The sequence below is a fragment of the Macaca nemestrina genome, chromosome 13, assembly GCF_043159975.1.
Source record: "Macaca nemestrina isolate mMacNem1 chromosome 13, mMacNem.hap1, whole genome shotgun sequence".
NCBI classification, from domain to species: Eukaryota; Metazoa; Chordata; class Mammalia; order Primates; family Cercopithecidae; genus Macaca; species Macaca nemestrina.
Window position 1 is genome coordinate 48,937,578 of NC_092137.1, and position 16,063 is coordinate 48,953,640.

General features: G+C 41.9%; 1 protein-coding gene across 2 annotated transcripts in view; it reads right to left on the reverse strand.

The window, feature by feature from the left end:
- LOC105465004 (luteinizing hormone/choriogonadotropin receptor) overlaps window positions 1-16,063 on the reverse strand; it is a 63,142-nt gene that overhangs the window by 46,293 nt on the left and 786 nt on the right. Inside the window, exon 2 of one of the 2 annotated variants that reach the window (XM_011713181.2) lies at window positions 2,287-2,389. The exons of the other annotated variant lie outside the window; for it this stretch is intronic. The gene's annotated coding sequence lies outside the window, so the exon portion shown is untranslated. The remainder of the gene's footprint in view (window positions 1-2,286; window positions 2,390-16,063) is intronic. 2 annotated transcript variants of the gene reach the window in all.

Consider the following 16,063-nt stretch of genomic DNA (forward strand, 5'->3'; position numbering starts at 1 on the left):
TAAGTAACCTGAACAAGGTTACAACCAGGCAGAATGACTCCAGACATCCTTTCCCTGTGCAATACTGGCCAAAGCATGTCATTCTTTTTTTTTTTTTTTTTGAGACGGAGTCTTTGCTCTGTCACCCAGGCTGGAGTGCAGTGGCGCGATCTAGGCTCACTGCAAGCTCCGCCTCCTGGGTTCACGCCATTCTCCTGCCTCAGCCTCCCGAGTAGCTGGGACTACAGGCGCCCGCTACCACGCCCGCTAATTTTTTTTTATTTTTAGTAGAGACGGGGTTTCACCGTGTTAACCAGGATGGTCTTGATCTCCTGACCTTGTGATCCGCCCGTCTCGGCCTCCCAAAGTGCTGGGATTACAGGCTTGAGCCACCGCGCCCGGCTCATTCTTAATCCAGTATCTTGGTGAGCAAGGTGGAGGGACAGGCATTGCAACCTTGCTTCTCCTGAGAGGAAGCATGTCACATTCTATTTCTTCCGCAAAGCAGTTTACCAGCCATACCTCCCTAGGTGCTAATGGAGAGGAATTTCAGAAATTTCATTTCAGAAAAATGTTTTCACTCAATAATCTCTTAGAAATGATATAACCTAGAGAAAGTAATACAACTTTGGTCTCTGATTCTATTCCCAAAGACATTCTCACCAAGGACATTGTTTAACACCTAAACTTATTTAACAGAGGATCCTAGAAGAACAGGGACAGTGTGGGGAGAAATCTTCTTTTGATGGCATATTTGCTTCCTATATTTCTTCTGGAATCATGTTCGCTTGGCTTCCTGATTAAAAACAGTTTTATTGCTCTCTGCACTGCCAAACCAATAAATTTCCAGAAGAGAAAGCTGTATTCCACTGTACCCCTTGCAGCATCAATAAAACTGACAGCCAAATTCTGATTCCAGCATCTTTATTGCTGGGGATAATGCAGTGTGGAACATATTTTGGAGAGTGTTTACATAAAAGCTTCAACAGAACCCCTCAGAGCTGTTTATTCACGCACATGGAGCCCAGAAGCTGGAGTCTCTCAGCAGGCAGCCTCCTCCTCCAAATGGGGGCATGGTGTGACTCCCAGAGGAGCAGTTTGGTTCAGATTTGACCAGGGAGGTTGCCTGAGCTTTTGATTGATGTAGGGAGGAGGGATGAGGAGCAAAGGTCAGACAGAAGTGCAAGAAGCTGTAGATCATGCAATGGCAGTCTCCAGTGGCTACAGAAGCAGCCCTGGTGCAAGCTGAAATTTTGCAGAGTTGATGTTGATGCTGCAGAGCAGGAAGGGCAGCAGTGGGGAGAGTGAAACTAGAGCCTCCTCTAAAAAGAGACACCAAGTGAACAGCAGGTGACTTTGTTGATGTGGTTGGGTCAAGAAAGAGTCCTGGGGGCCAGGGAATGGGGAGAGAGGTGGGGTTAGGCAGGTGCACTGTGCTTTTCACAACAGATGTGTTCCCATGAGGCAACACAGACAATGGGGGCCCTGTGAATCTAAAACCATTTTCCCTACTGACTTATATTTTTTATTTCAGAAATGTCACATCTTCATTTCTGATTCGTTGTTGATTGGTAGCAGTTCCTAAACATTCAAGTGTCTGTCTCCAGAATTTATTAATAAAGTTGATGATTTGTTAATAACTGTTTGAATGTACTCCCTTTGAAGGTGCCCCACTCTCTAATGGATGCATCTATGATTCTTTCCATGATGCCAGAAACTTTTAGCAATGTGAACAATGATCTTAATAACCCTGCAATTCCACTCCTATATACATACATTGAGAAAAATTCTCAAACTGATACTTAAAGGAATCTTTTACAAACGTTTTCTTCACAGCATTGTGGCATCAGGGGATTGGAGGCAACCTGGGTGTCCATTACTAGGTGAGGGAGTAGATAAAATTTGGACAGTGCACACCTAACTGAATAGGAGAGCATGTAGAACTGAGAGTCTAAAGGCACACAGAGTAGCATGGGTGGATCTTCAAATCATGGGACTGAGAGAAACAAGAAATTACTGAGATATAATATACTGTTTGCAGAATTAAAATATATGTACACCAAACACTAGACATTAACCTCCTCCTGCACATGAACATATGCTAGGATTGTTATCTAAGGCAAGTTGAGAGGAACAGAAGTGGGAGAAGGAGATAAAATAAATAACTAAAAACAGAGAGGGACTTTGAATGGACTAGTGATAATGTTACTTAAATGAAGAAATATGACCAACTTAACCCTCTGTACTAGAGAGACAAATGGAAAATAGAAAGTTTTATTTTGACGTATTGACTGCCTGCTTGCTTACCTTTCTTCCTGCTCCTTCCTTTCTCCCTTCTTCTCTCCTTTCTTTCCTTTCCTTCATTTTTTTTTTGAAGTTAGGCGTACTTGTATTCCGGTAGTTTTGTGAACTATTGTGGAAAGGTCTAGTCAGTATCATTTGATACAGAGCAGAAGCCAAGGAGAACTGAGGGCAAAAATGCCTAAGGCAAGGACAGTTCAGCAGCTCTGCTCTCCAGGGTCAAAAGAGGAATGAAAGCTATGCATAAAGCAAAGAAAATAAAGGAAGGACAGAGCCCTTTCCATCTCAGCAAAAGAGGGTGACACACCACAACTATGCACCTCAGATGGGTGGTAAAGAATTAGGGTTACTGGGCAAATATGAGGTTAAACTTGCAGGGTGGAGAGTTCTCTCTTGAAAGGTGAGATGGCTGTGGAAAAATATGGCCGTGGAACTACGCAGCTACTTAAATTTATTATATTTTCACAGTCTTTTTTGCAGTTTAGAACTTTTGTTTTTAAATAAATTGATGATGCAATGCAGGTGGCACCTTGCCCGAGTGCCTTTGCCACAGATGTTGAAACAAATGCTTCAATTGGATTACAAAGGCTGCATTCGCTTCATCAGCTTGGAGCCTCCATCTACTCATTAATCCCATCTGCAGGTCTCCAACCCTTCTAGTTGTGGGTTAAAGTTGAAATCGAAGCAATCTGTACTCCTTAGGGCTGGAATTAAGTCATTCACCCTAGTGCTGGGATCTTGTGATTGGTGATGACTCTGGCAAGGATTGTGCATGGTCTAAACTGGACCCAATAATATTAATATTTGGAGGGCAGGAGTGCACCTGCAGTGCCTCCCCACATGCTATGCTGGTGTTTGTTTTTGTCTTGATTTCTTATCCTGCAGCTTGCTTGGTCTCCCCAGAATCCATCTGGGAGTAGGGCTTCTCTTAGTTCCTGCCTTCTCTTCTCAATCACCAGATCCTGATCCCTGTGTCTCTACCCCTTAGGAGACACCGCTGCCCTAAACCAGTTCCTGGTTGCTCTCTGGTTAGGATCAAGCTAGTATCTCTTACTGCTTCATTCTAACTTTCAAACTGGGTCCCTTGGCACAGATGGTGACCCTGTGTTGTGACTACCCAGTAGAGTTGGGTTGCTTTCTGTAGTGGATACTGTGGTGGGCTACCCAAATCACTCTTTAGTACGGAGGCACCAATTTCACCAACTGCTAGGAAAGAGTGGGTGGCTGAAACTCTCAGCTGAGTTGCTGTCCTAGAATTATGCTCACAGACTGATGTGGTTTGTGTCTGTGTCCACCTAAATCTCGTGTCAAATTGTAATTCCCAACGTTGGAGGTGGGGCCTGGTGGGAGGCAATTGGATCATGGGGCAGATTTCCCCTTTGCTGCTGCTCTTATGATAGTGAGTGAGTTATCATGAGATCTGGTTGTTTAAAAGTGTGTAGCACCTCTCCTCTTTCTCTTCCTCCTGCTCTGGCTACGTGAAAATGTGCTTGCTTCCCCTTTGCCTTCTGCCATGATCGTAAGTTTCCTGAGGCTTCCCTAGCCATGCTCCCTGTACAGCCTGCAGAACTGTGAGCCAACGAAACCTGTTTTCTTTTTATTTTATTATTTATTTATTTATTTTATTATTACACTTTTAAGTTCTAGGGTACATGTGCACAATGTGCAGGTTTATTACATATGTATACTTGTGCCATGTTGGTGTGCTGCACCCATCAACTCATCAGCACCCATCAACTCGTCATTTACATCAGGTATAACTCCCAGTGCCATTCCTCCCCCCTCCCCCCTCCCCATAATAGGCCCCGGTGTGTGATGTTCCCCTTCCCGAGTCCAAGTGACCTGTTTTCTTTTTAAATTACCCAGTCTTGGGTACTTCTTTATAGCAGTGTGAGAATGGACCAATACACTGACCAAGATTGCTACCTTACCCAGGATTATGTCTTCTCTTTTGGGCAGTCCTCATCCAATGACTGGACAATGTATAGAATAAAGGCCCAGCCCCCTTGCCTCCAGGTGGGACTACTCAGAAGGACCATCCTATCTTTAGAGCTTCTTCCTGTCAATTCTTACCTAGGCCCTGACTTGATCCCCTTCCCAGTCAAATCCAATTGCCAAGCACTCAGTGCAGCTGTGTCAGAGTCCAGTGACAGGAAAATTTACAGCATCCAGATAAATCTAGTTACCTTAAAGAAGATAATGCCACCTTATCATGTCCTCCTTAGTGGTTTCTAATGTCTCCTGGGTACCCAGGATTGGGGCTTGGGCCCCTCTTCTTTTTTCTTTTGAGTTTAATAACACAGATGGCCTTGGAAGGAGCCAATTTGTCGAGTTTAATTTTTGTTAACTAATCCTCAAAGTAATGTTACCTGGAGAGCTTCAATCAGGAGGGCTCTAGTGTCCCCCTTTAAGAAAACAGAAGATTTGTTTTGTATGTTATATGTATTAAAAATTAAAAAAATCTGGAAATCCTTGCTTATAAAGACCTATCAATTGGGAGACATATGCACTATCAAAGATTTCTTTGTTCTATAGAAGGATTTACTGCAGGGTTACTTTAAATAGCAAACTCCCTGCGTGATTGGAAAATAGAGTTCAATTGACACACTCTCTCTTTTTAGGGACAGGTACTGCATAAAGCAAATTATAACTGTAGGTTTCTCACCTCCCCTTGGTTTTTCAGAGCTTGAGTACAAGATGTTTCCCAGGGCAGGGCGGCCTTCTGAGGCCCTCAAGCTGAGGAGGCGCAAAGGGAGAGAAGAGCCAGGGAAGAAATACAGCACCAATCTGGAGTCCCCAAAGACTGTATAGGGTCTTTTGGTCACTTGCCAGAGCTTTTACTTTTCCTTCTGCCCAACACATGGCAGAAGTGAAATGTATTTATTCACTACCTTCTAATTGTTTTTAAAAATGCCAACTATATTATTGATTTAAGAAAGCTACAAAGATCAATTCATTTTTCCACAGATAATGAGTTTATTGCTAGAGCTACATGCTGAATTCTAAAACACTACAAAAATCAGATGAAGGGAAAAAAGAGAGAAATCAGAGACAGTTAAAGCTTTTTTGCCTAATGAACTTGTTGAAATGGGAGGAAGTTTATTTAATTATTTAAATTCAAAAGAATTTGGTGTTTTTGTATTTATTAAGATCTTGCTCTACACTTAACAGTGTCTTAAGAAGTTCTGTGTTCTTTTCAAAGCTGCTCACAATTGTAATAAACTTGCTTTCATCTTAGAATAAAATAAAAATAGCTTTCCTCTTTTCAAATGATTTTAAATCTCTGAGCTTTCAAAGGCATCAGTCTATTTGGTGGCTTCATTACAGGGAATGTCTTCACTTTTGGCCTGTTGTCTTCAGCATTTACCTAGAGGGAGCTGAGGCTTCAATGTTAACTGAAATATGAAGTCAGTATAGTTGAACATCCAGTATGTTAAGCTTTACACCAGAAAACTTTGGAACAGGCTTTAAAAATACATCCAGATGGTTTTGATTATTGTTGACTGCTCCCTGCAGTTATTGTATTAGGCTAAAGGAGTCAGAGTGAAAGGGCTGCTTACAAGTCATTTGGTCCAACCCTTCACTTTACAGAGAAACAATCTTAACTTAGGAAAAGGGAAATGACTTTTTTGAAACCACATGGCAATTCAGAGGCAGATCTGGACTAAAGCATTGGTTTCTTCCTTCCCGGTTTGGTGCTGTTGTCCTCCAACAATCAAGTCACATCAGTACTGTTCATTTGGATGTTTGTTGATACACTCAACTACATGACCCTCTGTTTTTTGTTTGAAAACTTAGCCTCCTGAAAAGAGCCATCAGCTTCTTGAGGACATAGCTCAGTTTCAAGATGCAGCTCAAATCCCTGCTTCTCCATGAAGCTTTGGAGCCTACCAGAATGATTTTTCTCTTCCTCTATCCTCCTCTACACTTAATTACTATACTGTTTTTTTTCCTTCAATATTATTTGAGAATTTACCAGATGCCATGCGCAAACATTTCTGCTGTTCTCCCATTGAACACCCAGTCTCTGGTAGATTCTACTTTTCACATTTTCTCTTGCTTCCAGCCCCTTTATTCCTTACCCACTGCTACTTTTGGCCATTCTTTTCTCCACCTGGACTATTCTAGAGTCCCCTAATTAGTTTCCTCTCACTCCATCGTTGCTTTCCCCTGACCAATCTAGATTACTCTTCCTGACAACTCCTACTATGTCATTCTCATGTCAAACAGCTTCTGTGCCTCCCCCTCGGCCAACCTATCTACAAATGAGCCTTGCATTCAAGACTCAATCTTTATTCACCAGTTGTATCACCCACTCTTGCCCTCACGTAACAAACACACTAGACTTGAACTGTCTCATATGGCAGCCATTAACCATATGTGGCCACTGGGCAGTTGAAACATAGGCCAGTCTGAATTGAGATGAGCTGTAAGTATACAATGATACCAGGTTTTGAAGACTTGGTAAGAAAAAAGAATATAAAATATCTCAGTAATTTTTGTATTGATAGCATATTGAAATGAGAATATTTTGTACATACTAGACTAAATGAAATGTTCTATTAAAGTTAATTTCACATTTTGAAAACTCTTGAAATGTGGGCACTAGAGAACTGAAAATTACTTGTGTGATTCACATTATGTTTCTACTAAATAGCACCTCCCTAGACAAATCAAACTATTTGTACTTCCTGAACTTGACTCACACTTTCCTGATGCCATTCACAGTTCCTACTGTTTGGCACATCTCCCTTCTCTGCTGGTCAAATTCTACCCTGGATTAAGGGTCCATCTCAGGCACTATATACTCTATGGAATGGGTCTTCATCACCAGTGGCACTTGCTTTCTTTCTTGAAGTCACATAGTGTGGTAGTTAAGAGTGCACACTCTGGAGCCAGCCTGAGTTCAAATCAAAATTTCATTCCACATCTTTAAAATATGTATAATTTAAAAAATCTATGTTTACATGATACTAATATAGCATGCAGTACAAGGTAAGGACTCAATAAGTATTTTTATTAATAACTCACAGCTGCTTACTGTGAACGATTTAGGCCACCTAGGCTATATTTAATGACATCTCTATTTCCTTGGCAGGGGGTAGGGGTGGGTAGGTTCCAGATTTTGGAATTGATTCTTCTGTTTGTCATGGGTCAGTCACCTTTAAGTCTATAGCATGCTTATGGCTTGTTCCTAAATCTTGACTTTCCTCTGATTAGGACAACTGAGAGGGAGAATAAATATTCTCAATTGGTACCTTTCTTTTGGGCTCAGATATCTCTTTTAGGCCTCGTCTGATAGCCTTTTTAAGATGTGATAAAGAACAACCTTCCAATAAATATTTCAACTCTAGAGAGCCACTCTGCAGATTTTGCATTTGAGCATTGATTGTTTTAATGTTCAGTCAGTTGAAACTTTCCCATTGGAGAATGCAATTTGAGTGACTCTCCTCTAAGACAGCCATTCCAGAGCACCCAAGAAGGTGTGAGGAGTTTATGTCTTATCATGTAAACCAAGATGTTAAGAAGATTCCTGGATAATGGATTTTTCAAGTCATTTGTACAACAAGTAAATTAAAAATATAAAGCCTTAGAGGAAAATGGTAAGTATATCTAAGCCCTTACTCAAAACCCATTTAAAGTTTTCTAAAGAAACAAAGCAAAATAACCTAATCTCTATCTCCTTAAACTAGAATTTGTCTAGCAATAATATAACACGACAAGAATAACTCTGGTAAATAAAACTACATGTTGGATTCTCCCTGGGGAATGTCTGTATCACCTGTAATAATTTCTTGAAAATATTTTTCAGAAGCAGAGAATATTATGTTGTCAAGGCAGTGACATTGCAGATATGCTTCAGGAAGCTCTTTCATTAAAAGCTTCTCTTTCTCAACACTTAAAAACTTTTTTTTAAGTAAATGTGTAAAAGCTGGTTGAAACTGATATACTACGTACTTTTATTTATTATTATTTTGTCTTATTTTTCTTTCTTTTTATGAGGCAGAGTCTCGCTCTGTTGCTGAGGCTGGAGTACAGTGGTGCAATCACGGCTCACTGCAACCTCTGCCTCCCAGTTCAAGGGATTCTCCTGCCTCAGCCTCTCAAGTAGCTGGGACTACAGGCATGAGCCACCACGGCGGGCTAATGTTTTGGTATTTTTTAGTACAGACAACGTTTCACCATGTTGGCCAGGCTGGTCTCAAACTCCTGACCTCAACTGGTCCACCTGCCTCAGCCTCCCGAAGAGTTGGGATTACAGGCGTGAGCTACTGTGCCTAGAATGGGTTTGAAGTGCCTGAAATTACTGGCATGTGTGCCTTCACTTTTTACTAGCTCATCCCCTCTGGTAGCCACCATTATGAGGTTGCCTGTATCAAAAATGCCCCCTTCTCTGGAAGTGCCTCGGAGCTGGTCGCATTATGGTGGAAGAATCTTGCTGGCTGAGCAGATTGATTCTATGCTGAATGTGTCTGGGTCAGTCAGATTCTCCTTTTGGGAATTTGAAATTTATAATAGAGGGACAGAGAGGAGTCGTTTTTGGAACTGACTCCTTGTAAATCTAGGGAGAAGCTCCCTGAGCTTCTTTTGCTAAGATGCCAGATATTATCCTTACATCTTCACAGCATACTTCTAACTCCTTATCCTTCTATTAAGTTAATCTCTTGTGATTAAAATGGTCAGAATTGATATCTGGTGCTTGCAAATGAAAAAAGACTTACCCAGAGCCCCACTCAAGTTTTCCAGGGTGAAGTAATCCACTATTCTCTGGACAGCCCATAACACAGGGCGTATGCTGGTGCTCAGTGAGAGGACCAAAGGCTTTGAATAGTGATTCCTCAGTGGCCTCTCTAAGCTGGCCAGAACTGAGCTTATGGGATAACCATGTTAGCCCAGCTGCCCCTATAGAGAATGAGCCTTAGAGCACTACACAGTTCAAATGACACTTCCTCTGAGGCCTCTTTGTTACTCTGGCTAGAAGAGATGATTCCCTGCTCTGAACGCCTATCTTGTTTATAACCTTTATCTAGCATTTATCACGTTCTCCATTTCCCTGTAGTCATTTGAGAAGAAGATACCTCTTCTACATCTGGAAGACTATAAGCTCCTGGAGGGCAGAGATGGTGTCTTTGGATCCTGCATGCTATCTTATACATTTCAGTACGTAGTTCCGGAGTGGCCAACAAGTCTCATCTGAAGGCTTTCTGTGTGTCCAGTCTGAGGCTTAGGGATGGGGAAAGAGGGGAGGAAAAGATCCAGAATGGGTTTGGATGCTCTAGCTGGGCAGACACGACCAAAAACAGCCTATAATCAGGTATTAGGAGGTATGTGTCAGAAGCAGCTCAGTCTGGGCTGAAAAGGCCAGAAATTAGACTCAAGGCAATAATAAGCTCTGCTATTTTGGGATTCTAATGTATTCACTTTCCAGGTTGAGAAGACCTAGTGGGTCATTTTCTCTAATTAACACCTCCCAGGAACAAAAGTGTTCCATCAGGCTTGCCCCTTGGATGATAGATATTTACTGTTCAACCTCACATATGGGCTGTGGGTTTTTTAGTCTTCTCTGCATTATCAGATTATTACAATAATATCTTGTAACTATGTGAAAACTTTATTTCCATACTTTTGGCTTTTTTTGGTCTCATTTATCTTCACTGTATCTGGCCCCACTCGGGGACAGGAATCTTCGCATCCCTTTTACAGACAGACAGCAAAGAGATTTTATCATTGAGCCAACACCTACAGTGCAAATTAGGGAAAGGAGACCTGGTGTTAGAACCCAGTTCTGCCCAGTCTGTCCTGTTGATCAGTTTGAATAATTCAGGGACTGCATTGGACCCCACCCTGTCACACCAGAGCATCCCCACCTCAGTGGGCTCAGAAGTGCTGTCTGCTGCTACTCATGAGGTGCAATTAGGAACCCAGGAGTAGTGTAACCTCATTACATCAGAGTCAAGGACAAATGTAACAGCAGCAAGGGATTAAATCTTCATTCTGAAAGTTGAGTTTTATTTATAAATTGTACTTTTCTGAATGTGGCTGAGGCGGCATTAAGGAGCTGAGGTTCAGGGCCACATAGAGAGCAGCTGTGAGTGGTTTGCCAGGAGGTGGTGTCATCTCCCAGTGAGGCAGAAGCTAGGAGTAAATGAGGACCCTGTGGAGAAGCAGCTAGAAGCTGCCCACCAAGTCAGAAAGCCCACCTGCCTGGTGGGAGGGATTATTTTAATTCCCTTCATAAGAAAAAAAGCTGGGTGGGAATTTGCTAAAATCTGCATTAAGTATGATTTTTCTGCAGCTAAGGGGAGCTGCCGGAACAAAGCACATATGCTCCCATGGAGCCAGCCCTCTCGGCTGTGGAAGTGAGCAGCAGGGCTTCTCTTCACCACTGTGACTCAACTGGCTTTAAAACCTCAAGTGTAAGATCAGAGTTACACATGGCCAAGACACCATTTGGTGCAGCCACTCTGGGAGATTATATTTTGGAAAGAGACCTTTGTTGCCTCATTTCAAGACATGAAAAGAAGCCAACTGAGGGGCTTAGGAGGAAGATAGAGGTGGGCAAAAGAGCAGAACTGGAGCCCTGAATTAGTCTGATTTACTGCTTTTGAAATACAAAAAAATGAAGAAAAATCACAAGGAATTGTTGCTCTCCAAGGAGGAAGCTGGGTCCAATGCCAAAGGGATCTGTGTGTGAACCTTTTGGCTCTACACTTGCGTTGAGATTTTGGGAACTCTGTTGCTTGTTTTTTAGTCTTGCTAGTGGCTATCATTCACTTTCCCCAACAGGGTGGTTTTTAAACAAATAAAATCTAGTCCTTCCTGAGCTTCTCCCGAGGAGTCTGCGTATCAGCAAGGCCAGGTTTAAGAGTTGCCTTGAAGGCATGGCTGGGAGAGCTGAGTCAGAACTAAGGTTCAAGATTAACCTCAACCTTGGGCCTTTGTTTCTTTAGGGGTGGTTGTGGTGGTGGTGGGGGTAGGCTAGGGAGGTAGGACATAAACTTTCTTAATTCTGAGAGTTTTTGGCTGGCCCAGATTTAGGAAAGCTGAGGGTAGGGCCAAGCTGTCTTACTTGCAAGAGTGTGGTAGTCTTCTTTCTGTCTGTGGATTCTTTCCTGGGGGCTGCTACCTTGTGTCCTACAACAGGAGCCCATCTGTCTCAATTCAGGCTGCCTTGGTGGTTTTTGTTTTTCAGTTTGTTTTTATTAAGGAATCTTGGGGCTGGGGATTGATTCTTCCCTACTGAGTGAGTCTAAAAAAATAAAATGGAAACAATCTAGATGGAATATACTAATATAGGTAAGCTTCAGGTCTTGCTTCCCTGAAGTTGGTATGTCTGCTATTTCCCATTCAAACGATAGACTGGAAGCCTACAAATTCTATTATAGGACTGGATGCTGAGATAACACAAATAACTCCCTTCAGAACCTATAGCATTTTCTCACTTCCCCATTTTCTAAAATGGAGATTTAAAAAATAACATTTAGATGCAATACATGCTAGCTAATGTAGACATGCTTCTTTTTTGCACAAGTTAATTGTTCCTATTCAGCTATCTCAGTTTAATCATGAAACTCAGTAAACACTTTAATTATACTACATGTAAAATTCTGGGAACCCTGCGTTGAATGACACTTCTTCAGGTGGTTCTTACTCTAGCACGATGATTCAAAACCAAGGAGTGGGGAGTAATTGCCTCCTGCCCCCTCCAGGGGTCATTTGGCAAATGTCTAGAGATACTTTTGGTTGTCACAATTTGGGAGGGCAGTGCTTCTGGCCAGGGATGCTGGAAAATGTTCTACAAGGTACAAAACAGCTCCCATAACAAAGAATTATCTGGCCCCAATTGTCAATATTGCTAAGATTTGGAAACCTGATCTGACAGAAGAGGCACATGCTGAACAAATGGTTGCATTTTGGTGGGATATGTACAAAAATGTATGTAAGCCTAGGATATTGAAGTGAGTATGTGGATGGGGAAGCTGGAGGTGGAGTGGGGGTGGGGCAGTGGGCATCAGGGAAGGCTTCATGGGGAAGTGACTCCTAATCATGGTTTTTATTTAATGCCTTTGCCACAAATCATCAAATAATGACTTTCACTGGAAGCTTATTAGTCAAGATTGGGAATTTTTTTTCTTTTTGCACAACTTCTGAGTAATCAAAGCTCCCAACTTTATGTCTTCTCTTGAGAAATATTTCCTCCCCAAAGCCTGGGAAGAATTTATTCAACCTTGTTCCTTGGTTCTCAGCAAGGAATCTCTAGTCGACTTTAACCTGTGGTTCTTCCACCAGGACCCCTCTTTCCTTCTTCACACTTCAGCTTCTTAACACTTGGCCCATGAAGCCTTCCCTTGGAGCCTTCAGTTCACAGTGATTAATTCATTCTGTGAATTCCTTAGAGCCTTGTTGTCTCTCTCTACACCTATACCAATCTCTTGGGGCGGGGCGGTGTTTCCACTTAGATTGTGGGCTTCTCAAGGACAGGAACCACACCCTTCACATGTATATCCCTCTAGGCATTGAACACTGTTTTGGACCCTGATTTACACTGCAAGTGGGAGGAAGAGGAAGACACTCAAGAAAGATGTCAGGAAACAGTAACGCTGGATTGGTACGAACGTTGTATTAGGTTGGTGCAAAAGTAATCACGGTTTTTGCCATTGAAAGAAATGGCAATTACTTTTGTACCAAGCCAATGTCTTGCCAAGGCCTCTGGATTATGTCTTATATCAAAGTCTAAAAATTTAATTTCTGTTCAGTAGGTACAACATGCAAAAAAGAAATTGCCATAATTATTATTAGCATTTTCTTACTAACATATTTTTCAGAAGCTGTTTCCATATCAAGCAGATCAACCTTTCTGTTGTCATAGAGACAAAGATCTTTATATAACCATGGGCAAGGTGAGATTTTTTTCTTCTCCTCTTTCCAGTTGCCTAGAACTAATATGAAAGGAAAGGAAATTTTTTAAATCAATTTTTTCTTTCATTTTTTTCCCCAATTAAAATGAATGAAATGTGGGAGGTTATTTTTTGTATCACATTTTAGATTTTAAATACCTATGTTTTTCATAAAATATGGAAGGGGAGTAAAGATTTGAATGATGCCATTTTCAAAATTTGTAAGCAGTGGGCTTGCCAGTGATAAGCAGCTATAATCCATGTACCTTGTTTTTATTCTTCTTCTTAAACCAAATAGTGAACTTCGGATGGAGGTTTTAGAAGGTAAGGTTACTAGGACCCCAAATGACTAAAGCATAAACTAACATCTATTGAGGGACTGATGCTGAATCCTAAGGTGCTCTGTGGTACTTGCCTCCTCCAACCCTGAGAACTTGGAGTGCTCCCCTTCTCTCTGCAGAGGCAAAGTCTATTATAATGTAGTGCGAGACCACATCCTCTCCTCCTGGAAGACCTTACCTCATAATTTAAGCTTTCTTTTTTTTATGAACTGATAACTTGCCAATAGCAGTTTTCTGTCTCATAATTACTGTTTATCATTTCATGCATTCATCATCAAGAAAAGAGGATTTCAGTATGAACCTGTCCACTTTTCCTGTCCTTTGTTTTAATATTGAGTTATTCCTTTACCCACGGTCTTCTTCCCTCACGACTCAAAACTATCCTTATTCTTTCTAAGATTAATCTTTCCCCTCTGTTGTTAGACTGATGCTCTCCTCCTACCCCCACTGAGATCTGACTCTAACAATTAACATTCCTCCCTCGTTCCCTGTATCTTCAGTCTGTCCTCCATGGATTCCTTCCTGCAGTCCTCTTTGAGGAAAAATAAAAAACTTTCTTCAATTCTGCTTATTTTCCATCTGCCTCTGGGTTTAGGATTTTAGTTTTATGCCTTTTTGCAATAAATAGGTGTTATGCATGTTTTGGGGGGGGGGGTGGGGAAGGGAAGTGTACGGCACAAAGACATTTAAAATATACTTTTTTGTCTCTAAGGTGATACCTCCCTGGAGAGCTGTGCCTTGGTTCTCAAACTTTAGTATGCATCAGAATCACCTGAGGAGCTTGTTAACATGTAGCCAGCTGGACCCACCCCTGGAGTTTCTGATTCAGTAGGTTGGGGCTGGGGCCTGAGAATATGCAGTCTAACATTTCCCAGGTGATGTTCATACTGTTGGGCTAGGACCATACTTTGAGAAATATTGCCTTAAAGTAACAACCCTCCCTTTGCTTAACATGCACCTCTTTTGTCATATGGATGTTGGTGTCACTATGTTGTGCCAAAAGTTATCCTGTTTCAGCCTGCATAGGCTCAACCTCCACAGAGTGACAAGGGCATCTCTTGAAAGAGGAGGGCATCTCTCAACCATCTGGTGCTCAGGAAATGCAACCTTGTGAGGGTCACCACGCTTGGCTAAGGAGGCTAAATGACTGGCAGAGGATGTTCCTGGTGGTGGATGCTCAGGGTCTCTACCCCCAAACCTAGTCAGCCCTATCAAATATTTTTGAGGGGTTCTAGGATTCTTGAAACCCTGCTGAAAGGCAGCAGGAGAAAGTGGGATTTTTCAAAAAATTAACTTCAGCCTTTTCCTGGGAAGGGCGTCCCTTCCTGAGAACAGCACGTGGCAGCAGGAGCCCTTGAGAGATCTCACTGAAAAGCCAAAATGAAAAGGAACTGGGACTTGGCCCACCCATTCATGCCCCCAGTGGGAGTTCTTTGCTCAGTAGAAAGAAATTGAGTGTGTGTGTGTGTCTGTGTGTGTGTGTCTGTGTGTGTTTTATTAAGAAAGCAGTAGTTTTTTTTTTTACAAAGACGAGCAAATTTAAGAAGATAATTAATAGATAAAGTCCTGAATTGCTACTCAATAGTTGTGGGACCTTGAGCAAGTTATTCCATCTCTTTGGATCTCAGTTTCTTCTAATCTGTATAATAAGTAGCAGGCAAGTGAGAAAGTCTATTCATAGTACAGTCATTCTTCAGAGCAACACGGCAGGCTTGTCGGGGATGGACCAGGGCTGGAACTTGGAAGGCCTATTCCATGGATTTGTGGATTGATTGAAATAAATTCTATCAGCATGGTCCATTCCTTCAGGGAATGGAGCTGACAAGATAATTAATGGAAACTAATTAATATAAACCCCTCAACCCTTAAACTGTATGTCTCAACCTCAATTATTGCCAGAAGGCCTTTAACTTTTCCAAAGGAAGAAGCCTGGCTTGGCAGGGAGGGTGAGTCTCCTCTATGAAACGGGTCCCTGACAGACTCTTGGGGCCTCAGAGGAAATGGCAGAGGGGGTGGTCTCCTTCCTTCCCCAGCACAGAATTCCATCATCTCTTAATTGTTAGAACATGATCAAGACCGCTACCAGCCTTTTAGATACTCTTGTCTTTTGTCTTTTTTTCCTTTCTTTTTTCCTTTTCTCTTTTCACAGCTGGATTGAGATGTAAATCCTATACTATAGAATTTAAAGTGGACAATGCAGTGTTTTTTAATATGTGCACTTGCAACTGTCACTACAATCTAATTTTACAAAATTTTCATCAGCCCCCCACAAGCCCATACCCACTGATTAGTAGTCACCCACTGTCCCTCCCATCCGCCTCCCCAGCCCTGGCAACTACTAATCTACTTTCAGGTTATGTGGACATTTCATGTAAATGGGATTATAAAATATGTGGCACTTTTTTTCTAAATGGGAGAAAGGAGACCTGTTGACACCCTGATAGACTAGTAGTGCTAAAGGTCCTCCTTCTCCTCTTTACCCCATCACTCTGGAAACAACAGCTTCCGCCTGCTTGCTGATGTATACAATCCTTCAATCAGGCC